The sequence below is a fragment of the Mus pahari genome, chromosome 3 (genome assembly GCF_900095145.1).
Source record: "Mus pahari chromosome 3, PAHARI_EIJ_v1.1, whole genome shotgun sequence".
NCBI lineage: Eukaryota > Metazoa > Chordata > Mammalia > Rodentia > Muridae > Mus > Mus pahari.
Window position 1 is genome coordinate 124829287 of NC_034592.1, and position 26032 is coordinate 124855318.

The 26032-nt window shown below is 38.8% G+C and overlaps 1 protein-coding gene across 4 annotated transcripts in view; it reads left to right on the plus strand.

Moving 5' to 3' along the window:
* Nucleotides 1–26032, plus strand: part of Macrod2 (mono-ADP ribosylhydrolase 2) — a 1928923-nt gene that overhangs the window by 1693913 nt on the left and 208978 nt on the right. The gene's annotated exons all lie outside the window — the stretch shown is intronic.

Here is a 26032-nt window from a genome sequence, read left to right on the forward strand (position 1 = left end):
GATAACATTTAATTGGGACTGGCTTACAGGTTCAGAGGTTCAGTCCATTATCATCATGGTGGTAGCATGGCAGTGTCAAAGCAGGCATGGTGCAGGAGGAGCTGAGAGTTCTACATCGTTATCTGAAGGCTAATAGGAGAAATCTGACTTCCAGACAGCTAGGATAAGAATATTAAAGTCCATGACCACAGTGGCACACCTACTCCAACAAGGCTAGTCCTAATAGTGCCATACCCTAGGCCAAGCATATACAAACCACTAAACTACCTGTCCCCATTAGTCTATGACTCTCAGTGGTTCTATGGATTATAGTTGGTTATCATTGACTTAACAGCTAATATCCACAAATAAATGCATATTACTTACCATGTTTATCTTTCTGGGTCTGGGTTACCTCGTTCAGGATGATATTTTCTAGTTCCAGGCATTTACCTGCAAATTTCATTGGGTATTGCTATTGTTCTTGTTGTTTAAAGGCTGAGTAATACTCTTTTGTATAAATGTATCACATTTTCTTTACCCATTTTTCTTAGAAGGGACATCTAGGTTCTTTTCAATTCCTGGCTATCATGAATAGGGAATTAATTAACTTGGTTGAACAAGTAGTTCTGTGAGAGGATTAAGTGTTCTTGGGGTACATGCCCAAGAATGGTTTAGTTGCATCTTGATGATGATCCATTGCCACGTTTCTAAGGAGCTGCTGTAATGATTTCTGTATACATAGTTGCTGTATGAGTTTGTACTTCTACCAGCAATGGATGACTGTTCCTCTTGCTCCACATTCTTGGGTATAAGATAAAATCTTAAAGTAATTTTTATCTGCACATCCTGAATGACTAAGGACATTGAACACTTCTTTAAGTATGTCTTAGCCACTTGAGACATAAGATATCTTATTAGATATATGTATATCTAATAAGATATATATATATATATATATATATATATATATCCTCTAATCTTTTTCCATATATATATATATATATATATATATATATATATATATATATCCTCTAATCTTTTTCCATTCTCTAGGCTCCCACTTTGTCCAAATGACAGTGTCCTTTGTCATGCAGAAGCTTTCAGTTTCATTTATAGAAGTCCCATTTATTCAATGTTGATCTTAGTGCCTGTAATGATAGTGTTCTGGTCAGAAAGTCATTTCTTGTGACAATGAGCTCAGGGCTATTCCTCACTTTCTTGCTATCAGGTTCAGTGTATCTGGTTTTATGTTGAGGTTTTTGAACCATTTGAAGTTCAGAAGGATAAGTATGGATTTATTTGTATTCTACTACTTGCAGCCATCCAGTTTGTCCATCACCATTTATTGAAGATGCTATCTTTATTCCAGTGTATATTTCTGACTTTTTAAAAAAAATCATAGATCAGTTATCCATAGGTGTGTACTTTCATATCTGAATCTTGATTTCAATTCCATTGATCAATGTGTCTGTCAAACCTGAAAATATTTTAAGATTAGGAATATATGGTTTACAAATACTCTGCTATATCTTAATAAACAAGGAGCATTATGGATGTTGGTGTTTCATCTGCTTATTGTTTTAAAATAATTTTCCTCAATTATGTTAAATTATTATTCAATAAAAGCTACATGCACATACAACACTATGTAAGAAGAATAAATTGATCAATTACTCATAGATTATTGTAAAGGGAAAGAATAAACTAGGTATTGTTTGGAAACACATTTAAAGCAAAATATTTTACTCTACCTTGGAATGCATTCCTAGAATTTAGAGAATTTACATAGATGCAAAATGGTCCCTTTTCTTCTATACAATGAAATTCATTGTGTCTCCTTGTCAATAAAAGTACCTGTTTCATGTACCAGCTTGTATTTTAACTAGTCCTCTGATGCCAGATAGACTTGTTTAAGGAAAACATGAGCAGGGAAAACAGAGTAGTAGTAGTAGAAGTAGTAGAAGGAAGAGGAGAAGAAAAAGAAGGAGGAGGAGGAGGAGGAGGAGGAGGAGGAGGAGAAAGAGGAAGAAGAAGAAGAAGAAGAAGAAGAAGAAGAAGAAGAAGAAGAAGAAGAAGAAGAAGAAGAAGAAGAAGAAGNAAGAAGAAGAAGAAGAAGAAGAAGAAGAAGAAGAAGAAGAAGAAGAAGAAGAAGAAGAAGAAGAAGAAGAAGAAGAAGAAGAAGAAATGGAGTAGGAAGAGGAGGAAGAGGAGGAAGAGGAGGAAGAGGAGGAGGAGGAGGAGAAGAAAATGAGATATAGCATCATCTCCTCAGGCTATAGAAATCATCATTTAAATAAGGATAATAATCTCCTAGCCACTCCCATGACCAGCAAGTCATCTTAAAGATGCCTTGTGTTTCAGTATTTTGGCAAGTATGCCTTTGATCTTCCGTACATTAGACTGTGCAATCAACTAACATTTATTCATACTTCACTTATTGAAAATCAATTCTCCCAAGTCATACATGCAAAGAGTGTCCCATAGTCATCTTTCAGGTTGTGTCTGGTGAGGGTAGTATGCAGGAGATAGAGATAAGTGAAGACAAAGTTGAGAATAAGAGCCCCAGCTGAACTATACTGTAAACGCGTGAAAATACAGAATGCAGATCGCCTGAGAAAGGTGAGGTTACATCACAAGCTGAATCGTGGGGTATTTTAAAGGAAAGGATGCTGATGGAAAAATAAACAGAAAATTTTTAAGTTTTAATCTCCAGAGCAGCAAGATAAAAAGACATAGCATGTTCCAGAATTTGCAGGTAGGTGTCTAGCATAGAGTTGATGAAAAGGGCCAGACATCCAAAGGCCTTGTAATCTCATGAGGGTGTGGGTAGCAGACAGCTGTGTGAGATTTGGGGGAATGATTGGTATAGGAGCAAATGTTTTCTCCCTTCTGTATCCGTATTCAGAACTAACCTTCCCAAATCTCTAAGACCTTGCTTAGATAGCACAGAGAATCATACACACTGCCAATAAACACAGCTCTATCAAGAAAGCTGTGTGAATATAGGTATATAAAATATTGTGAGCAGAGTTTTGTCCTTGCCCCAGTATTGCCCATTCATATACTTTTGATCCAAGTGGAATAATAGTTCATTAAACACCATGAGACAAGCAATAGCAAGGACATACTAAATGTCATAGCAGAGGAGAGGAAGTACTCCAAAAAGAGAGTTTTTGATAATTGACCTTGGAAGGCCCTTTTGACTGTGCGTGAGCTGCAAAATAAAATTAAACAAAAGCAGACAATCTGGGATCAGAAGACATAGGCCTCTGTGGTTTGTTGACGAATGTGGAAAAATTTTGAACCTTAGTTATTTATGTGCTGAAATAAGGACGCAGCATCTATCAAATGAGATCATGTATACTAGACTTGTTACAAACCGTAAAGCTTTACTCAAATAATGATAATTTGATAATTATCTTCATATACCATAAGTACACACATGCATACAAGCATGCAAACACACACACACACAGAGAGAGAGAGAGAGGGGGGGATGGGGGCTGTTAATTTCTCCATGAGATATTACAGTAGAATGGCAAGTAGCTTCTTTTATATTCTAGGCAAAAAAGGCCTTCTTTAGGGGCTCAAATATTTTTATTACTGGTGACAAATTTATCACTGGAATCCTTGTGATGGGAAGACATTATCTACAATTAAATCAAGGTTTGAGGTTATGAGTGCCATTACAAGATCTAATCCAACCTGGAGTTGGGTGACAGTGGGGTATTCTAATCACCACAGCTCCACTATACTCCATTTGCAGAGATGTGATGCTGAGTTCTATTATGTGGTAAAGTTCTTTCGAAAGGGGGAGGCTTATGAAGTGTCTTCTGCCAAACAGGTGCAGGTCTAGTCCCTTTCAAGTCTAAACAATGTGCCTCCTTCTAGGAATTTCATGAGGAATTCTGAATACATAAAAATTACTTAATACAGTGTTTGAAGGAACACTGAATAGCTCTGCTGACTAGATTTATGTCAACTTGACACAAGCTAGAGTCATCTGAAAGAAGGGAAACTCAATTGAAAAAAAATGCCCCCATAAGGTTCTGCTGTAGGGCATTTTCTTAGTTATCAGTTGATGGGGTGGGCCCAGGCCACTGTGTGATGTCATCCCTGGGCTGGTAGTCCTGAGTTCTGCTAGACTACTATATAAAAATGTAACCCAAATAAATCCTTCCCTCCCCAACTTACTTTTGGTCATGTTGTTTTATCACAGCAATAGGAACTCTTTCTAGCACAGTATCAAGAAGTCTGTATGGCCCATCTTTAACCTGACCTGCTTATACATTAGGCTATATGCTGTCTGTCCTAATCCCAGACCAATTCAGAACAGTCTTCTCTACTTCTGCATTTACTTTGCACTTCCATACTCCATGCTCCATCACCCCACATACCACACTTTCTATAGCCCTTGCTCATCTTGGAGGCTTTATATTCTACTCTAACCTTCCAATCAGCTTGCTCTTCTCTTGTACACTGGCATTTCTAAGACTGTGCCCAGGTTGTTTGTCCCTTCTTTCCTCAGGACCTTGTGAGTTATTCTGGCGTTGTGACCAATCTTTCTTTAGTCTCTGACCCTGGAAGCCAAGTACATGATTTAAGGGAGAGAGGGAGAGAGGGAGAGAGGGAAATATTCTGGGCATTTATCTTCAAAGAAATCTGTCTAATGAAAAATAAAATCCTTCTCTAGTTGACCTATCCTCAACTGCTCATTTTGTGTGTTGATATGTTTGGATTGTTTAGCAAACTCTCACAGAAAATGTTATCTAAATGTCATGCTTCTTGCTCAGGTTTTGTTGGACTTAATATCTAGATATTAAACTGAGACTAGAGCTAAGAATGCTGACTATTTCAACTTCCATATATCCTTTGTTGGAGCTGCATGATTTGGTTTTACAGGTTTTATTTCAACATGGAAACATATTCCAAAAATATGAATGCTAATGGCAAAGACAAATAAATATATATATTTATATATGTTCAGTTTTTCTATTTCTTTACTGTCTTCAGTGAATTTTTATATTTGTACACATGTGTGCATGTGTGCACATGTGTGTGTGAGTGCACATATGCATGTATGTGTGCAACCACTGAAATAACACAAAGCAGTAGTTGATATTGGGAAGACTTCCTTGGCGTGACCATATTCCATGGCTGATCCTCCCTGCAGATGATTGATAGGCTACACAGATCTCCCCTTCAGGGCTAAAGAAGTTAGCCACTTCAGTACCCTGAGACAATCCAAATGTTTCCAGCAGCAGAAAACTGTCACCAGCCTTTGAAGGCTAAGTACACAGGTGATAGTGTATATGTATGTATTCAGAACCAGGCTCTTCAGACAGAAACCTGGATAAAAGAAGAGGGGACTATTGTTGTCTTAGTTAGGGTTTCACTGCCATGAGTAGACACCATGACCAAAGCAAGTCTTTTAAAGGACAACATTTTATTGGGGCTGACTTACAGGTTCAGAAGTTCAGTCCATTATCATCAAGGTAGAAGCATGGCAGCATCTAGGCAGGCATGGTACAGACACAGCTGAGACTTCCACATCTTCATCTGAAGGCTAATAGTGGAAGATTGACTTCCAGGCAGCTAGGATTAGGGTCTTAAGCCTATGTCCACAGTGACCAACCTACATCAACAAAGCCATACCTCCTAATAGTGCCACTCCCTGGGCCAAACATATACAAACCTTTGCCATCATAACGAGTGAAACGCCAGAAGCATGGCCATTGACAAAGATGTTTCAGGGTCAGCAGAGCAGTAGAAAGACCCCAACTTTTTTTTTCTGATTCTTAACTACCAGCCTTCTCTTTGTGATACCCACGGACCAAATGTCAAAGGAACCTACAAAGAGCTACAGTGGACAAGCGACCAACATGTGTGGTCCCCTGATATGGAGCAAAACAAGGAATATAGCTGGGAGGTTGGGGGGAAACATTCAAATTCCAGAGCAAATAGAAGCAACTAAAAGTGAAGCCAGAGGTGAAACACGGACTCTTCAGTTTCAAGAAGTTGTCAGCATGGTTGCAATGTACAGTGATTCCTTATAACATGCTAATTCCATAGAAGATGCTAGGACTCCCAGGCCCTTGTATACACTGCCTGGGGTACAACAATTACATTCAACTGTTGGCTCAAAAAAGCTTTGAGTTTTATTAGCCTTCCTCTTTCTCTGACATATGATATATAAAATACACAGAATACATAGTAAATTGACATTTAGTGGGAAGTTTTTCTCCTGTGCCTAGCTTTTTAGAAATCAATAAAGTATCATTTTACAGTAACTCAAAATGTTCAGAAAAAGAAAGTGACATGTGTTTACTTAAATTTAGCTTCATAGAATACTATTCTATGTGTCTTCAGAATTCATGACTGAAAATAGGATTCAGAGACTGGGGCAGAAGCACTTGCCTAGCATGAGCAAAGTCTTGAGTTCAATTTCCAGCACAACACATACAAAAAAGTAGAATCTGTAATGAGAGTCATGTCTAAAATCACAAGCGCAATAACTGTACATTGTTCAGCCCATCAGTATGCTCAGCATATGTGCCTCACACTTTGAATTTTTCTCTCTTATTCACCATTAAACTGTACTTCATTAACTCTTGAGGTTTGAAACTGCCCCCACTGTTTAGCACACACAGAAATTGTTATGTATGGAAATGTTCTATGGCGTGTAAGGCTGTGGGAAGCAGATATAAACATTGCGATTTCATTCAGTGAAATTCCATGGCAAATTAGTTCAATATGCCTTTAGGAAAGACTCTATATGGGCTTTAGATGTTTTTAATAAAAAGAATTGAGATCCATATCTGCAAGTGTTTGGGCATACACACACACACACACACACACACACACACACACACTCACATGATAAGAACGGAAAACACAAATATGGAAAGAGCACAACAGGAAAAATGTTCTGCAAGCAAAGCCCCTGCTGTTTCCAGATAATAAAACTTGAAGGAGCCAAGGACTTGATTTATCAAGCAAATTTGTCTCATCTTCAGCAATGAATGGTTTGTGTAGTTAATTTGGACTTTAAGATAAGACATGAGCGTTATAATGTTGTTTTCATACTGTTCTCATGATTGTCTCAGGAGAAACATGGATAGGGCGTGATAACTGATGACCACCCTTGAGTCAGCAATTATTCCCATTATTGATCTCTCTCACAAGCTAAGAGGAAGACAAGAAGTATGCATACTGTTGTATTTGTAGCGCTTTTCTTCTCTGGATGACTGTGAGTCTTAGCTATTAGGACTCTCAGGTAAAATGATACTACTGGACTTAGGTGACCTATGTAGTCTTGTTGTGCACATACTTCAGTGGATCTGCAGCATAAAGCGTACATGTATTCTTTGAAGTAGAATCTGATCTTGTCCATCTTGCTGTCTCTCGGGCACACCAAAATCTGGCTATTATGTAACATACTAGATGTTCTCTAGCATTCACTATTTTTTCAAACCCCAAATTCTAAACCCTTTCCCACTGATCAGTCTGTTTCTTAAGATCAAGGCCAAACCCCAGTTCTTTGAATGTCTCAGTTAGATTCTGCTTTATGCATCCAACAGTCTTACTAGAGCATCATTTGCTTTATTTGATAAGTTTTCCTCCATGGTTATCATTCTCTCTAACCATTTTTGCTAATTCATTTGTTTCCTTGAAGTTGAGAACATACTAGACATCTGGTTGAATTAAATAGTTTTATAGATAGATGAGTTCAGGTAAACATTGAATTTGGTGATTGATAACCAGTCCCAAAGACAGGTCAAGTGAGCCTTACCTCTAAGTATTCATAGTCTGGTACTGCCTCTTGCCACATGAACCAACTAAGCTAATATAGTGGTGGTAAATATCTTTGATTGTTGTAGCTAGGTCCTATAAGGTCTTCATCTTCTCTCTTGTCTGTAGAGCAAAACCACCTATTGTACTAGTACAACACCCATCCAACTATGGAAGAAGTCACATATGAAGAGACACTGCCAATAGCCAGCATCTACATGTAACTTACATGAACATCACACTGGAAATACTGTCTAGTCTTTGTCAAACCTTTAGGATCCTGTAACTCCCAGAACTAATGAAAATACTACAACAGAACCCATAGTGAAGACTATTTAATACAAACTCCAAATTCCTATAGAAACAGAGTTTAAGAGCAATTATTACTATTTTAAGCAATTAAATTACTATTTTAAGCAATAAATAACAAATAGAAATTCATTCTGCCATCCATAATTGGAAAATAATATCTCAGAGTAAGAAAACATTTTTAGAGCCAAATTATCAATAACACCTATTATAGGTGCTATTAACAAAATGTTAGTACATTAATATCATTATTTTAGCATTAATTCTAATTAACATACCAAATGGTATGGTATTAATATAATTAAATTATTAATAACACAATTTGTTATGACTAATGTATTTCTGACTACTAAGAAATACATACATTTTCTTATATCTATTTATACATGCTATATTGTTATATTTACTTGAATGTCGAGGAATCCAAGGCTTTACAGCAGTTAATTTGTTCAAGGGCAAGCAATTATGATAGACATGAGTCATGATTCAAGGCAAGATCTGCCTCAGGCAGGATAAAGTAGCACTGAAGTTCTTGGCTTTGCCTCTCCCTAAGAGTGCAGCTACACATACCCTGTTCTACTGTGGTGATTATTTAAATGAGATGAAATGTGTAACTCTCCCTGTGAGCAACAGCCAACCTCGGTGAGAGAAACAGCCTAAGTACATTTCCATGCAGAATTCACGTTCTGAAATTGTATGATCAGGGTGTGTCTCTTCTAATCCCTGTGGAAGAGATCAAGGGAATTTATTTCAGTCCCCCCCCCTTTTTTTTTTTTGCCATTTTCAACCCTTTATTGAGAATCTAATAATAGCCATTTTACCTTTTGATCAGCAAATGCAGATTACAAAGCTGTTTCCTTCCTTATGTTTGGGAAGGCAAGTGGATTTTCATGCAGATGTAAATCTCATTGAGCATGGAAATAACTGGGAAGTGTTTGCAATGAAAAACCTGGATATGATTGATATACATGCTCTGTCCTAGAAGCCTCCATCCTCTGCAGAAGCACCCACAGTACAACCACCTGGCAGACAGCTACATGGGATAGAAACAGAAACTTTACCTATGACTATACTTTTTCACCTTTATTTACAACCAGAGCATGACTTTTCAAAGATACAAATTATGTTCATTATATAAATCCGCTCATATTGACTTAGTTTTATATGGCTGAAAGGTTAGAGGATCATATACCTCTAAGTATGTATCTTAGTTTTAAATTAGTTTCTGCCATTTTATTACTTGTAGCTTTTTTTTTTTTTTTATTCACTTTACAAAATGTTTTCAGGAAATAAATGATGCACCGAAGGGGTTGACTGCCCATCAGAACTTTGGCATATGAATGGCTGGTAAACTTACCACTTTAATGTGATCTGGCATTGGCCTCTTGAGTGAAGGAGAAAGAACAGCAAGGCCAAATTATAGGAAACCACAAGAGCTTTCAAGGAAGCAATATGGTTCTAATTGGGCTGAAGCTTAGCAAGGAGACCACAGCTATTTCTTTGTAGAAGATCCAGTTGTATATTATAGAAATTGTGCCTATAAGGATTCCCTTGCTAAATGGAAGCCACAAGCACTGGGACCTTCGATGCCGATTCTTGAATCAGAGCAATAAGAAGGATTGGCCTGTATTCAATAACTGCATTAGTTTTTTTTTTCCTCCTTTGTAAAATCTGGGCTGCATTCATCAACACACATATGTACTTGCTCTACTGGGTCTTTTTAGGTAATGGAGGCAATAGCATTTGATGAACTAGGATCTACCAGAGGGAGAGTAGCCATTAAAGAAACCCTTTGTGACAAACTAAAATAGAACTCCCTGATCTGCTCTGCATTTCATAGCTATTAAAACAGGCTGTAATAAAACAGAAAATTTGTCATATGACTGCAAAGAAATATGACTTCTAGAATCAAAAACATTTGAGACTATAGAGTCTAATAATAATAGATACAATTTGTTGCAACAAATAGAGAACAATAGACATTAAAATAAAGGATAATTTAAAACACTTTTTAGTACTTAAGCAAAGTTAAATGCCTGGTGCTTCCTAACTCATTAACTATAGAACTCTTCTTATTAGCATACATTAGTTACACAAAATAATGTTTTGTGCCTTTTACATGCATGAATGTATTTAGTCATATTCATGGTCCATCTCTCTCTCTTGTCCCCATCTTCTCCCTGGCCCTTTCTTCCTCCTAAATTGTCTCCCTTCTGCTTTCTTTTTTATTTTTTTAATCTAGCTATTGTGCATGGGAGAAAACACAAAATATTCATCTTTTATTAAAGATGTATTCCATATTCTACTTTTATTATTGAGGGCAGTGATATGGACATTTAAGTAGATGTTTCCAAGAAGCCTAGAAGAGTCATTGGTTACCCCTGGAGCTGGAGTGGAAGGCAACAGTGAGCCACCAATTATGGGTGCTGGAAATCAAACTCAGACCCTCTATAAGAACAGCACATGCTCATAAAAGTGGAGCCTCTCTCCAGCCCTACGGATGTCTTTTGGATTCTGCTTTACTCCATTTAACATAATGGTCTTCAGTTTCATCCATTTTCCTGTGTGTTACATGATTTTGTTTGTCCTTATGGCTGAACAGACTATAGTTTATATGTACTACATTTTCTTTATCATTCATGTTGACAGACACCTGGGCTGCTCTTATAACTTGGCTTTAGTGAATAGTGCTCCAGTGAAGATGTGTGTGCAAATGTGTTGACTTTGTCTCCTTTGGATGCATTCCTGGAAAAGATATAACTGGGTCATATGCAGTTCTCCCTTGAGTTTACTGAGAATCCTACACAGTTGCAAGACTAATATTCCTACCATAGTTTGTGAGGCTTCCCTTTCCCTCTATCCTTGCCAACATCTGTTATAAAGTGTTTTCATCTGACATTTTCTATGTCAGGTCTCGCTAATAAGTTCTTTGATCTGTTTTGCTTTAATTTTTGTATAGAATAAGTGTATGTAGAACCAAGTAGAGTTCCTCTACCCATGGCTGTTCAGTTTTCTCAGTGTCACTGGTCAAAAAGGTTGTCTTCTCCAACACAGACTGTTAGCATCTTTGCTAAGAATCTGCTGGTTGCAGGAATATGAGTTTATCATTGGACACTCTCTTCTCTTTGTTTCCGTGCTGACACTGGACATTTTTTTCTTATGTGTTTACTATAATTTGAAATTAAGTACCATGCTACTTTAATAATTATTACTATTTTGCTCAATATTGCTTTGTTTGTATGGAATCTTTGGTAATTCTATGTGAATTTTAGGTTTTTTCTCAATTTCTATGATCAATATCATTGAAATTTTGATAGAATACACATAAAATCTGTCAATTACTTTAGACAGTATAGCCATTTTGGCAAATTTTGTTCTGCCAACCATAAACATGGGAAGCCCTTTCAATCCCCTAGTGCGTTCTTCAGCTTCTTGTTTTCAGTGCTTTGTTGTATTCATTATGGAAGGTTTTCATCTCTCAGATAAGCTCAACCCCAGGCATCTAATTTTCAATAAAGCATGGTTAATTGTAATGTTTATTATGATTTTCCGTGTGAAAATTTTTAGGTAATCTCATCTTTTAAAATAGAAAATATCAGGATGGGAACCCATGCACCCTTCCAAAAAAACTGCCTTGTGGAACGGTACCCTTTTCATCTCTGTAAGAGTTGGTTTGTCCCTCAAATTTACTCCTTTATCTACCTATCTATGAAGCCACAGACTCTTCCCTGCTGTTAGTCTGAGCCACTATTTTACAGAGGAACTACTTACTGTCTGATGAGTGGGCAGTGTATCTTGCTCTGGTGTTCACCTGACCTTGGCCATTAGCTCTTTGGATTTGGCTGCTTGTTTGTTTTGCTTTTCCAAATTCTTTCATCCTATACCCACTCTGTCTCAGACCACCAAGACTCACTGTTGGCTGCTGGCCATTGAATTTTTGCAGGACTAAATAGCAGCTATTACCTCAATCCAACCTCACGGAAGTTGTATGATTGCTATTTTTAAAGCTATACTGCACTGATGGGCCCAGGTTAGACACTTTGTCACCTAGAAAATGAAGCATGTTTGTTGTTGTTGTTGCTTTTTCTTTTTAAAGAATCTTATGTATGTTATGTCCTTTCCTTTTAATTTAGTAATCTATTTCAATTAGGAAACAAAATAGATACTAGAGAAAATCTACCAATGGCCATTAGCTTAAAAGAAATGATAAGAAATGATTTTACATTAACAAGGAAGAAGAAGTTGTTTTTATCTTAATATTCCATCTTCTGGTTTCTTATCTTTCCATAAAAATGTTTAATGTTTCCATCATGTGGAGCCCTTAATTACATCCTTACCAGATGTGATGCAAAAATTAAGCATCAATTAGCTTTTTCTGGATTAAACACATACTCAAATTCTGTTTTCAGATCATTGCAACTTAACTTTGTGATTGATGTTGGAAAATAGTTTTGTGGGTTCGTTTCATTTCATTATTCTTTAGCAATTGTGTTTCATCCCCTTAGCTATTTCCATGGAAATTGTGGCTTGATGAGAGGAGATTGCCCAATGTAACCACACTGAAATACCTATGAGCTGAAATCCAGCAGAGCCCAGGCAGTTTTGCTGAGGTCTTGCATATCATACACACAAAAGCAGAACATGAAAATAAAAGCAATAAACATCATTTTGCATACAGAATTGTTCTGATTTAAGGTAGACTGAATCTTTAAGATAAATAACATCAGTAAAATGAACTAGCAGCCTGGCTTTGTTTGATGAAGCATTTGTAAACGTCAGAATGTTTTTCTAGGGTAAATGGTTAGTTTCAGAAATGTGAGGGAAAATAGAAACCCCATGGAAAATTGCCTTGGATTCTCAATGTATGCATACATATGAATATTGCCTTGTATATATGTTTGCACATGCCCGTGCATATGAATGTCATCGGGGGAGCTTCTCTAGTTGCCACACACTGGATATCAGGTTCCCATCTCTACTTCCAGTGAAGATTTGCAGCAAATGAGATAAACTGTCTTTTGCCTAACATATTTCCTGATGCTTGGTGTATATTTTCCAGCTTCTGTATGTAGAGTTTCTATTTCAGTTTTAACCTTAAAAGTTGTTTTAAACAAAATAATATTTAGTTTAAATATTAGGCCATATTTTTCTGGCCCTAGCCTTTGATCTTCCTCTACCTTAATTTCCCTCCTATTTTCAGAGAATGTACTACCCGTGGGTCAACTTAGTCTCTTTCTTACATTTAATTGTGGGCCTCCTCATAATCAAGGCTAACAATAAAGGTCTAATATTTTGCCCTTCATATTTCAAAAGAAGCCCCTTGTTGCATACCTCTCCCTAAAGAGCAGGGACAGAGAGGCATTTAGAGCATGTGTAGCCCTGCTTCAATCAGCAAGAGCCACAGAACGAGAGCAGAGTTCAACTGTGGTGAGATCTCACTGTGGTGAGTTGAGTCATCACACCCAATTCTCAGCCACTCCACATCTTCATCCCTGTTGTGACCTCATGCTGAGAAATGGAGACGCTGCTACTTAACTTTTGCTTCATCTGTACAACTGCTTTTGACCCACAGATGACACCGGAGGTGATAGCGTTGTTTCCAAAATGGAGTTGTACAAGTTCATGTGAAATATTTCTTTATGACCATGATGCTGCAGTGATAATATTCTCCAGGTGACTCATTAGTCCGGAGCGTATAACCTTAACTTAAGGACAAAATAAAACTTGTTCAAAGGTGCTTCTTTATCTTATTATTTTGAGTTATAAAATAACTCCAAGCCTGGGCATGTTCTCATCTTTGAGAGGTTCATTACATAATCTTCTGAGACAGCATCAAGTAAAATGCAAACACACTAATTATACCGATTCTATTGAAAAAAAAAAAAGACACTGTAGCAAAATTAAATTAATGTTTCCAGAGCCAGCTATAGCAGATTCTAGAACGTATCTAACATTATCCGTATTTGGCTAAATTATAATTCATCTACAGTCTTAAGACTGAAAATTCTTTTTAAAAATGATATTGCTCTTATAAAGGTAATTTTTTTTTCAAAAATCCTTGTGAAGTCTGTTGAAATTTAAACATAGAAAGTGTTCACAACACAAGACCTCATGTCCATATCCATATTTCACTTTTAATTTCTAAGAGCATCTTAGTCTCATGTCATTCTGGTGTGAGATGGAATTGTGACTTTATCTGCATTTTATATGTTAGCCTTGATTATGAGGAGGCTAATAATCAAATGTAAAAAGGGGGGGAAAGCTGATCCAAGGGCAGTATGTCCTCTGCAAATAGGAATATAAAAGTAAAGGAAGATGAATGACTAAAGCCATAGAAGAGAAAGATGAGCACACTTCATCATCTGTTCAGGTACCAGTATCTGAGCATGATGATACTCGCCCAGGATGAAAGAGAAGCCTAAGAGTTGTATGCCTATGTTCTGGTGATAGTTTGTTGTTAAAAGAGAAATGATGTGCAATGTGTCCAGTCCTCAAAGGCAAAACGTAAATGAGTGTTCAAGTCTAAATACATTTCTTCTTGTACAGCATTGAAATTAGGATTAGATTCAAGGAGAAGAAAATAAGAACCCAAGAGGTAGACAGGCTTATAGGGTAGGTATGTCAGGCTGGTTGGAGAAGGTTTACATGAGAAGGATCAATGAGTTGAGAAAACTAAAGTAGGTCTCTGTTGCTAAGATCACAGAAACACAAAATATTTGTAACACTAGCATGCTATAAGCAGAAAATCATTTTTTTCTTGACTCTACCTGTAACTATTAGTGTAACTATATGCTGATAGCTTCCTGGATACATGATACAGAAATTGACCAGTACATCGACAGAAGCTTTGGTGTGTATTGCCACACTTATATGTGAATAAGCAGGTCCTTGGAAACCTATTTCAAACCATTTGTTTCAAGGATGAGAAAATAGATTCTGGTTGACTTTATGGTTATCTATCAATGAGGGTCCAAAACCAATGAGCAAAAAGTCCAGAGGCATTCTTCCAGAGGAAGAGTTTCTGAAAGAAATCAGCCTCTGTTACCTCATTAATTCTTACTTTCTGTTATCATCAATAAAAAGAGAAACACGCAAAACGTATGCATACATGAAAACAGAGAGACACAGTATAATTCTGATATGCAAAATAGCATGGAGAGACTACACACCCTCAAGTCTATATGACAGACAGGTCATACACCACCTTCTCTGCCCTGAGAGTTTGCTTTCTTCTCAGGAAGTCAACATCTGGCCTCATCTGATGACGGACTTTTTCTTACATATAAAGATTAATAGTTGGAATTTATTTGTCTAGGTGGATACTGTAGTTCGAGGGAGAATCATTTCAAAGAGGAAGCATTGAAAAAAGAAACAGTAAATAGAAAAGGATTTTCATTTCCACCCTTTCCTTCAGCAACTGGGACATTAGGCTTTCTATTCAACCCTCTTGCCCTGCACTCACCTTTTTTGTGAGAGAGAACACTTCACCATCCATCCACCTGGACGCTGCCATTTAATATTGACTGAAGTGAGGTAATTGACATGTTTGAACAGGGATCAGCTTTATGCTGATGCCAGCTGGCATAATTATTATCCATTCATCATCACCATTTCACAGTTCTTACCCATTGACTGACTTAGGACAAGTTCAAAGACACATTTGTTTCTGACAGTTGGCTCTACTTTATGATTTAGGTCAGTGTGATTTGTGCTCTTTCTAAACATTTGTGCGTGTGTGTGTGTGTGTGTGTGTGTGTGTGTGTGTGTGTGTGTGTGTGTGTGCGTTTGCAATTGCTCATGTGTTGGTACACTGATATTAATTCTGCATGAATATTTTTCCTCAATGCCTTTATATATGAAATAGGATAATAAAGTGACTTTATCTAAATAAATAGGCCTGTCCACAATAACTGCTTCTTAAGTCCATATTCGCAGGAGTAATTTTGGTGTTGTGGACCAGATGAACTCGGTGAAAATCCATTAACTTTGAGTCTCCAGAAGGATCTTTAGGGTAATTTTAGAAGTACAACTGTAAACATCATGGAAGAATTTTCCTTGGCATGTGCAGAGAATTTCTACCTTGGGTCCATTTGAAAAATCAATATTGTAATAATTACACCCAAGCAAAAATAACACAGCATTATGTGCATGATCAGAGAAAGCTGAGGCTGAGAAAAGGTCCAGCCACCCTAGTAAAATGAGACACATGTAATTAGCATCTGCAATTTGCAATGCTCCAGGGGTCCCTGAATATTTGGAGCAAATCATGCTATAATCTATACAAACTAAACACCAGGAATGGCTGTGGTTTTGCATGTTGAAATGAGGAATGTGCAATGTCCTGCTTAGGAACTCACCTAACTTTGCTCTTTTGCCTTATATACATAATCTTGACTGTTCCTCTCCGATCACTTTCATTTGTGTTGTCTAACTTGGACATAGTCATCTCTATGGCCCCTCACCATCTGCCTGCCCATATAGATATTTGAGTATAACTAAGTGTGTATTGCTTAAAAAGAAAACTAGGAATTGGAGTGGAAACATACAGCATAGACAAGTTTTGCCACAGTGGCCAATAAAATAACCCAAATCAATGGATCATGGCTGTCTTTGGCAGTATTAGATGAATCCTAATAAGAATCAACTCTGCCAATGAGTTAAAGAAATACTAGGACAGTATGAGTTTGGGGTCTGGGCAGCCAGTCGGTCTACAATGCAGTTGGGAAACAATAAACATGAAAATGCTATCACCAACCTACCTGACATATCCCTTAGGTCCTGTCTTAGGTATCATCTGTTAAGCACTTCATACATGCTCAACATTTCTTTACTCCTCTGGGTGGACTAGAAAGGTGGGTGGAAATATAATTCCTACTTTAGGAACATGTGAAGTAAGGAAACTGGATGATTCCAGAGTTAGTAAGTGGTGACAGTAAGATTTGTAGAGTATGCTGCAAACATACTCTGATTACCTCTGCCTCATATCTCCATAAGTTGTATCTTCATTGTCCAGTCAGATATCCCTGGATGCAGGAAATGCTCTGCCTTACACCTTCCATGTCCTCAAAACTCCCACCATTGTATGCATCAGAAATATTCACATTCCACTCATTATTTACTCAATGTGAGCTTCATATACAGTAGCATATGAAAAGGATTTAAAAAAAAAAAACCCAACCTACAAGGATGTATAAAATTGTTTGTTAAAGAATAAGGATTCAGGCTGGAGAGATGGCTCAGCAGTTAAGAGCACTGACTGTTCTTTTGAAGGTCCTGAGTTCAAATCCCAGCAACCACTTGGTGGCTCACAACCATCTGTAATAAGATCTGATGCCCTCTTCTTGGGTGTCTGAAGACAGCTACAGTGTACTTACATAAAATAAGTAAATCTTTTTTTAAAAAAAAAAAAGGATTCATGCCAGTAGCAGATTGGGTATCAGAAATATCATGAAGAAATTGTATTTTTTTAAGAAGCATAAAAATGTGTTTTAAGGGTGTTATTTCATAATAATAACTTTGATAATATTTTCATAATTATGCACCACATTAATAAGTGACATCACCCTGGATATTCTAGTTGGATTTCTACTGCTATAATATAACAGCATGACCAAATAGAACTTGGGAAGAAAGGGTTGGTTTGGCTTCCCATTCCATGTCTCAGTCCATCAGTAAGGAACACCAGGCAGGAATTGAAGGCAGGAAACTGGAGGTAGAATCTAAAACAGAGACCGTGATGGAACACTGCTTACTGTTTTGTTCCCCATAATTTGTTCAGTCTGCTTTCCTAAACAGCCCAGGACCACATTTCTGGGGTTAGCACCACCCATAATGGCTGGACTCTCCCACATTAATCATTAGTCAAGAAAATGCCCCACAGATAACCTACAGGCCACTTGATTGAAGGGTTTTCTTAACTGAGATTCCACTTCCTAGATAATTCTAGCTTGTGTCAAGATGGGGGGAAAAAAACTCTACCCATACACTCTTTACTGTGAAGTCTAATGGGCTAGTAAACAACTGCTTCTCAAAGGCCAAGTTTTGCGGGTGTTCTCTGCTAGCTGGACTAGCGGATTTTGACCTTGTATGGCATAAGGTTTTTGTAGATTTAATTAGTTAAAATGAAGTCACATGGGACTAGGATGTTTCCTGAATCCAATGACAGACATTTTTATAAGGCTGAACAATTGACCACCTTCATAGTGTTCAGGTAGGAAATATCCATTAAAAGCACCCATTCTTGGGCCTTGCTCTAAGGCTAAACCTTCAAAGCATGTTATCTATTAAGAAAACAGGAACAAAACTTTTCATCCACCTTGGAGGGCTTGAGTTAACTCAAGTTTGAAACCTGTGTCTTAGAGATGTGAAGATACAAATAGCCAAGTACTTCTCTCTGTGGGTCTGCTCTTTGGTCAAGGAGCTACGTCATGAAAAGCTACCAAGTAAGGGATAACCTTCCTGTTGGCAGTAACCCCTGAAATCCACAGCAGAGCAGCCACTATGAATGGGAGTACAATAGAGAAGATAATCAAAGTTCACAAACTGTTTCGACTTCTGGCTTGAATACACAGTGGAGCGTCTGAAGATGAACAAGACCAGCTTTGCATGTAGAACAACTCACACCTTGGGAAGAGTGATAGCTGCCACACTCCTTTAACAACTAAGTAGTGTGTGTCTCACAGATATCATCCCCTTGAATAGTCAAGATATCTCTCTGCTCTGTGGTATTGGGTCTGTCGTCAGCTTTATTCTATTCACGAAAACATAGAGCTTGCCAACTCATCAGAAATAACCAAGAACATCATGAAGAACATATGAAATCAGGTATATCTAAAGCGTAGCTGTGTACTTACTCTTGACCACCCTAGCATAGGTTCCAGGGATGAGTGCTTCTGCTGTTTAAATCTAAGAATTGTCTCATGTGCGTAGAGCACATCCCAAGGGTAGAGATGCTATCTCCCTGTCGAGCCCCACTTTCATACATTTCAGGAAAGCAATGTTTCCATAAAAAGCAAACACGGGTAGAGATTTTTAAAGCTCGAGTGTAGTTTTAAGCTAAAAGATTTAATTTGAAGGATACTTTGCATATGATCCTAGTTTCTCAAGACATCATTCATGAGCTCTAATGTGGGAGGCTGAGGACACCCATTTATGACTCTCGGCATTGTAGGCTACTTTTTGGTAAACAGTGTGAAATAATCTCCAAGATTCCCCCACCAGTTTTGTCCCACTGTGGACTTCTGTTTATTCTCGTCATTGCTTTTCAATTGGTTTCTATTAGTTTGCCCCTCCATTATATTCTGCAAAATGGAACTATTCATACGGATTTATTTACTGGACGCAGCAGCAATTTTCTTTCATCTGAACACCCTGAACTCTCTTTGTACTACAGTTTCCTCTGTGGGTGGCAAAGAGAGTGTGGTTTTAGTCCATTTTAACAGAACAAAGTAGTTTCCTATTTGGGCTTCAAAGGACAAGAATGGTCTTTTCCACAAGAGAGTGGTACCCTGAGCACACTCTCCTGTATCTTACATAAGTTTATCCTATCTACACTGGTCCAGGAACCATCTCCCACCCACTGGCTGTCTAACAGGACTTTAGAAGGTCAGGGACTACAGGATATCCACTCTTTAAGAAATTAATCTTTCTATCATATCATTTTCTAATGACTTAATTTGGAGTTAAGAACACTTCAAATGATTTATTTCCCAGAATGTCTGTATGTGTTTCATAACTCAGAAGTTAAATAAACTGCAATCCCTGTTAGAGTTCTTCAGTGAATCTTTCCAAAAGCTTTATACAATTGTTCGGAGAACTAAGGATTGGATTCCAACCTTTCCAAAAGTCTACCATAGAAGATTGGTTTGTTTTTAATCAATAAGTCATTCAGTCAAGTCCATGGAAGAAATCCTTTCTTACAGTAGAAAATTTGTCATGGATTTTTGGCAGTAATCTAGTTATTTTAGCAGGGTGCCTAAGCAGTTGAATGATTGCTATAGAGTGTGCCAATAGACCAGTTCCACTTCCATGCTTTGCGATGTGGGTACTTCTACTAGAGGATGGTTGGGTGGAGCATCCTTACACAGCATAGTTGTAAATGAAGCATCATTTTCCTGATGGAGTTATGAACCAAGTCTTTGTATTTTGACCTACAAGGAGCATTAGAAATATAACATAACTCTTCATAAATGGCAGGACTCCCCCACCATTTTTACTGTCTTCTCTGTTCCCTTAGCTCTGTCTGATGCTTCTCTCCCAGCCTTTCCATTCTGTTCCTCTCTCCATCCCCCAAAAGTAGCCATGACAGACTCTCCCTGATTTCTCTGGCTCTTCTTCCTCTTCCCTATGATAAAAGCCTTCTCCTTAACCGTAGAAAGGCCATTTCCAAGGCCTCTTTACTATGCACCTGACACTTACAATAGACATAGCTTTAAAGTGTAAAGTTTAAAGTCTGAATCATATGTTAGCATTGTAAAATCTGCAGCAAAAAGTCACTTTAAGTTAAAGCATTTGCAGGAAACCCTGCTAACATCTATCCTCCACTCAGACATGGTTGTGCACACCTGTACTCCTCCTGAGGCTGAGGCTGGAGTGTGAGACTGCTCTGGGTTCCTTAGTAAAACCTTATCAAAAGTAAGGAGGAGGAGAAAGGAAGAGGGGAGGGGAGGGAGGGAGGGGAGGTGAGGAGGGAGAAGTAGCAAGCTAGGTAAGGAAAGAAAGAAAGGAATTATCTACCTGCTGACCTAATATCCCTCTGTTTTTCCTCTGTCACACAACAATATAACACACATCCTGGATTTCTGCCAGTACTCCTAATTTACAGGCTGGGGGCTGGGGAGGCAGGTAGTGAGGATTCTCCCACTCCCCCATGGAGAACAGCAAGGGCTTGAAGGTGTTGTACAAACAGGGCAGGTCTTGGTCAAGGGTCAGTGAGTATTTCAGGGGAAACACTGTTTTTGTCTTTTCAAAGAACATTTCATGCAGACCTTAAAGAAAAGAAGTCAGGACAAAAACCCCAAGCTAAGCAGAAAGTCACAGGGCACTTACCCTCCGTGCTACTTCCCCTGAGGGAGACTTGGCTGTCAAAAATATTTGATAAGAAACATTGAAAAACCTTAACAGAATCACCAAAAGTTGTGAGTTCAAAATATAAAGTGGGAACCAGCTCTCCTGGAACCTCTTGGTGTAATGACAGAGCTAGTGGACGAGAAGCTGGGCAGGAGCAAGTGACTTAACATGCAAGAGGAAAGGAAGAAAAGGAAAGCAACTCCTGACATAAAAGGAACCAAGACCAATACTTTTCTCCAAATGGTCCTCGAAGAGAACAAAGTCTGAGACATAATTAAAGCCATTCAGAGCCTGTTGGTCCTATGAAGCAACATTGATTATTATTATTATTATTATTATTATTATTATTATCATTATTATTACTCCTACACTCTTCTGTTGATTCTACCAATTGCCAGGTGAAAAAAAAAGGAAAAAGAGAGAAAGAGAGAGAGAGAGAGAGAGATAGAGAGAGAGAGAGAGAGAGAGAGAGAGAGAGAGAGAGAGCAAGTAAAAAGCAATGTCTCTTTATGGGAACTTACAGTCTATGTGGGGGATGTGTTCTTCTAGGGGCCATTCAAAGCTGCAGAGACAGTGTGGTTATTACCACAGGAGATAAAAATGCAAAATAACAATGGAGTTGGGCACAAATCCTGCATGTTGAAGGAGATAGAGAATAGAAGACCAGTGAGGGGATAAATGCTGACTGTAGTTGCTCTTTTTATTCCTTTCTGTCTTTTAGACACAGCGCACACTCAAGTCATAACAGCCCCGCCCCTTCCCACCACACTCCACTACTGCTGCTGCCATCATCCTGGGAGAGGGGTGGGGATTGCTGATAGAACCATTTCAGTTTGCCCGCTTCTGTGTTGTCTGAGATTTGAACTAAGGAAAATTACTGGTGGGGGATTGTTCTCTTGAAATTTGCTTCTTGAACAAAGAGATTCTTTCTTGCAGAAGAGGGAGGGACACCAGACTGAGAAAAAAAAAAAAAAAAACAGCTTTTGTCCCAACAAAAAATGCTCTTTTGGAAGATATGTTAATGAGTTTCTCTTTGAACTGTAAATGGCATCTGCAGAGCATGTCTGATGCTAATGGCAATGGGAAGACATGTACACATCGGGCCTTACCAACTTGTGTGGTAACCCTCCCCACCCTTTGAGCCTCTTAAGCAGGCTGCTGAGCACCCTGTGACTTAGCATAGCTTTCTCCTTTCTCCTCTTGAGCAGTGATTTGGATTTCTCCTAAGAATGGCATTTTTTTAAGGTCATGCTTCCTCAGTTTTATAAAGCATGATTCTCACTGCCGAACCCATAGGCAGCAGTGAATGACAATTGTTCCTTGAAATTTTTAATTACTGTGACAAAAAAAAAAGGAGTAATTATTAACTTTTGTCTCCGAACCACCTCTGCAGATGTTCTTAATCAAATAAAAGAAAGAGGAAAGTGTGTTCTGAGAGGCAGGAGTATGAAATATACAATAGGAAGTTGCAGCTGGGTCGGGGGTTGACACAAGCTTCATGAACAATAGATCTAACATTGGAAGGGTAATTTCATGTCACAGACTGGATAGGAAAGAAGAAATTTGAGTCAAAAGACCTATTCCTGGCAGCGTCTTCTTAGTTTGAGGGTACTTAGTGTACCCTGCAAGTGACAGCACAATGCCCCGAGGAGCCCGGTACTTTAGTGGAGCTAAGACACTCCCAGGCTGAATTAACTTTTGACAGGCTAGACACCAAAAGATGGCATGGAATCTATAAAGTGTTGTCAAGGGTCAAGTCGATCCAAGCAATACACTGAGAGTGAGATTTGCAGTCGGGAGCTTCATGGGAATGTAATCTTGATCAATACCTATGGGGGTGGGGGTGGGGGGGGTGGGGGACAGAGCATGCAGGAAGCCAGGTTGGGAGAAGCTGCAGTAAGATAAGGACTGTGAAGGAGTCAAGTGACCCCATAAAGAGTTCCGGAGACGCTAGAGTGCATTAGTGTGCCAGGAGTGTGTTGCAAATGCCACCGGCTACGTAGTTTAAACTACAGAAAAGTCATTTCTTTATAGTTCAAGGCAGAAAGAGAAAAAAAAAATGTTTGCCGTCATAGTCCTGGCTTCTAAAGTTTCTGTGACTTGCAGATAACCTTCCTCTTCTGGAACCTCAACATCAATTTCCAGTCTGTCCACTTACATCTTACAAAGGCAGTTGTCACTCTGGGGTACACTTAAAGACTTCAATTTAGCATCACCTTAAAATCCCCTTTGTCCTAAGGGATTGAGAGAGTCAGGGTTCTAGGGTGTGAACGAGGAGTGGGGCACACCACTCTGATTTTCCTACAAATTCCTACAGACTTGCATCCTGTTAAAGGGAGGAGACAGGGCCTGGCTCCTGCTAGGAGTCTGTCATAGGTGGAAGGTTGACTTCAGGGGAAGAGGGTCAGCATGGATGAAGTGTTCTCTGACATTTCAGTCAGCAGTACCTGTAGCAGAAGTGAAAATAGAAAGGCCTTCATCCTGAAGGAAAGGGCAGGTATAGTCAGCACATCCCAGCTCCTCTCCATATGTGAAAAATATAGCCTACTCTTTTATATTTTTATTATTGCTATGTAAACAATTATTTATAATATGTTGCATAGGTATACGTGCATTTATAAATGCAACCTGCAGAGTCCCATTAGTGTTGCTCGTATATGTACGTGTTTAGAGCTCTCAACATAGGATTGGATAACTTATCCAATCATAGGGGTAATCCCTGAAGAAGATTGTTATTCTCTCAGTAGTGATTAATTGCCTGTAACTTCCAGGTAGAGACCATTATAGAAATTTACAGCTGGTAACAATATAGAAACCAACTGACTATTGAGGGCTGTATGACTAAAGCTCAGAGAATATCACAGAAGATGGGGTGGAAAGTCCAAAAGTTCATCTTAACCTACCCCACCCCCACCCATGCCACGCCCCATTTCCTTGGTTACAAGGGCAAGGGAGATGAGCTTGCTTTGCCAGAATTTAGAATTGGAGGACCAAAGCCCATGTATGTGTAGATGTGTATTCTACGCTGAGCATTTAGAGCAGCTTCAAGGACCACAACAGATGTGACATTTACAAGGGTGTCCATTTTGATCAATATGAGGCAGACTTGGACATTAACTTTTGTACAAATAACCCTCCAGCTCAAACCAAAATAACTTTAGGTTCTTCAGCTACATGACCAATTTTTTTTTTTTAAAGAGTTGAAGAAAAGTCAAAGGGAACAATTTATCAAAACACAACAGAAAGAGTCTGAATTGCATTGCCATAGGAATAACAGATGTACTGGGTCCCCTGCTCTGCCCCACCCCCACCCCTGCTCCCAATAAAGTATCTTTTTCATGCACACAGAGCAGTTTCAAAATGTAAAACGTGGCCTTTAAATGTTTATGGGTTATAAACGCTCTCGTGCTCATCCAAACTGCTCTAGGAATATGTTCGGGAAATTTTCCTCATTCTGTAATTCGGAGCTTGAGATGCAGATTTCCGCTGCGGCAGGCGTGAGTGTGAATGTGTTTTGTACCTTTACGAACAGCGCAGAAGCAAGACAGTGAAACCTAAAGGGACATCAAAATGTCAGAACAAGGACTTCTTCAGGGTTCTGAAAAATCTTTCCATTACAGTAGCTCAAATGTCTGAGCATTTCTCTCTTATTTGCTTCCAGAGCCACAGAAAAACAGTTGGGTATTTACTATATGAGCCCTGTCTGCATGCCTCTGTGTGTGTGTGTGTGTGTGTGTGTGTGTGTGTGTGTGTATCTGCACGCATGTGCCTGCATACATGCATGCATGTGTGTGCATGAGAGAAAGAGAGGGAGGAGGCTCAAGCACAATTTTATTAGAATTTGAGAGAAAAACAACAGTACAGACAAGTTGAGAATCCTGGCAGCTGCTAGGGAAAAAGAGAAAAGTCATGTTAGAGAAGCTGTGAGAAACCCCAAACTGTAGGGAAGAACACACTTCCGAATACACAGCCAGAAACTTCTTCAGTTTAATGGGCTTTTGGGGTCCATGACAAAGACTCCACCATGGTCACATAATTAAAAATGGAAATAGATACGGCTTATTAAGAAAGAGAAAGCAAGCAGCTGACAAGATGGCCCAGTGATTACGAGCATTTGCCTTTGGGAAGGACTGGACTTTGGTTCCTACCACACATAGCTTGTGGCTCGCAGCCACTGGAAACTCTAAGTCTAGAGGATCCTGATGCCATTTTCTGTCGTCTGTGGGCATCCACAGACACCTGGGCATAAACTCACATGTATATACATAAATAAAATTAAATCCTAAAAGTAAAGCACCCCCCCCCCAGAATGGAAAGTGGGGTAGCAGGGTGAGGAAAGAGCTGGAAAAGTATGCAGCCATCCAGTATTTGACTCTGTGTAGCTCACACCTCTTCCACTTTCGTAGGTGCTCTCCAGGCAACGTATTAGCCATTTTTATAAATGTTTCTTTTAGGGGAGAACGAATTCCTTCAAAACTGGATATGGGGTACCATTTACTAGAACAACACCTCTAGTAGCCTCCTCTGCCAGGGGCATTGTGATCTGGTTTAGGAAAACCAGTGAAGACACTGGTGCAAAGGGCTAAGTAACAAAGGCCCCAGGTCATTTCACCCTCAAACGGGGTGCATAGTCAGGTGGTCATCATTGAACCACATGTGTCTTCTCAATCTGGGTTTAACCCTCAGCCTTGAAGAAAGTCGAGAGGTTCAAAACTAAGGAGTATCTGATATACCGTTTTCTGTCTTGAGGAGGGTAAGAATCAAAAGCAGAGCAAAAACAAACAAAAGAACAACAACAACAACAACAAAAACTTGCAGGGAACTTCAGAGAGCTAGTGAAAATGATCCAGAGGCCTACCAGCACAGAAATGGGAACCCATGC